The sequence below is a fragment of the Capricornis sumatraensis genome, chromosome 6 (genome assembly GCF_032405125.1).
Source record: "Capricornis sumatraensis isolate serow.1 chromosome 6, serow.2, whole genome shotgun sequence".
Taxonomy (NCBI): Eukaryota; Metazoa; Chordata; class Mammalia; order Artiodactyla; family Bovidae; genus Capricornis; species Capricornis sumatraensis.
The window spans coordinates 121,751,170-121,752,728 of NC_091074.1; positions in this window are offsets into that span (position 1 = coordinate 121,751,170).

The window sequence follows — 1,559 nt, forward strand, 5'->3', positions numbered from 1 at the left end:
GTAGGCTGCAGTCCACGGCGTTGCACAGAGTCAGACACGACTGAGCGAATTCACTTTCGGTTCTCACTTTCATGCATTGGAGAAGGAAATGGCAACCCACTCCAGTGTTCTTGCCTGGAGAATCCCAGGGACAGGGGAGCCTAATGGGCTGCCGTCTATGGGGTCGCACAGAGTCGGACATGACTGAAGCAACTTAGCAGCATCAGCAGCAGCAGCAGCATACCTCCTGTATATAGGGGAACTATCCAGGAAACCTGAGTCACTCCCTGAAATGTCCAAAGCCATCACCTCAAGTACGATCTTTAGAGAAAAATAAAAGAAAGACCTTGGGGAAAGGGGGAAGCCTGTTGTGACAGGTTATCATGCAAACATAGTAAAGAAATGTATGATTGTTGCAGATTTAAGTCAGGACCTCTCCACTGGTGAGAATTACTTGAGAGTTACTCATCATCTACTTCTAGTGCAGAGAGGGATAGCCCTTAAATATGTAGAGTTCTCTGTTGTAAATGTTCTTCACAAAAAGGCAATTGCTACTTAGTTTTATGAAATTTCTGTTTTTTCTTTTTTAAAAGTTAGACTGAAATAATCCTTATGCCAGAGAGGCATATTTTGGGGTGGCATATTCTACTCATCTTATCATGGATGTACCCCACTTTGCTTATGCTTTCATGTATTGAAGGATATCCTGATTTTCTTTTCAATTTTTTCGCTATTATGAATAGTGCTGCTGTGCATAATTGCATCCTTGTTTGAATTTGGGACAAATTTTCAAAGCAGTTGACAACACTGAACACATGATTGTTGGGTCCGGTGTTTTGGCTTTGGAAAACGCTGCCCAGCTGTGTTATAAAGTGGCCGTCCATACACCCCACCAGCAGTGAGGGAGATTTCTTGTTCCTCATCCCCCAGCAGTGGATATTGTCATGTGTATGGAGTTTAGTAGTCCTAAGAAGTGTGGTGTGATACTTCATGATTTTCACTCAATGTTCCCTAGTTCAGTTCAGTTCAGCTCAGTTGCTCAGTCATGTCTGACTCTTTGTGACCCCATGCACTGCAGCAGGCCAGGCTTCCCTTTCCATCACCAACTCCCAGAGCATGCTCAACTCATGTCCATCGAGTCACTGATGCCATCCAACCATCTCATCCTCTGTCATCCCCCTTTCCTCTCGCCTTCAATCTTTCCCAACATCAGGGTCTTTTCAAATGAGTCAACTCTTCACATCAGGAGGCCTAAGTATTGGAGCTTCAGCTTCAGCATCAATCCTCCCAATGACTATTCAGGACTGATTTCCTTTAGGAATGACTGGTAGGATCTCCTTGCAGTCCAAGGGACTCTCAAGAGTCTTCTCCAACACCACAGTTCAAAAGCATCAATTTTTTGGCACTCAGCTTTCTTTATGGCCCAACTCTCACATCCATACATGACTACTAGAAAAATCATAGGTTTGACTAGATGGACCTTTGTTGGCAAAGTAATGTCTCTGTTTTTTAATATACTGTCTAGGTTGGTCATAGCTTTTCTTCCAAGGAACAAACGTCTTTTAATTTTATGGCTGCAG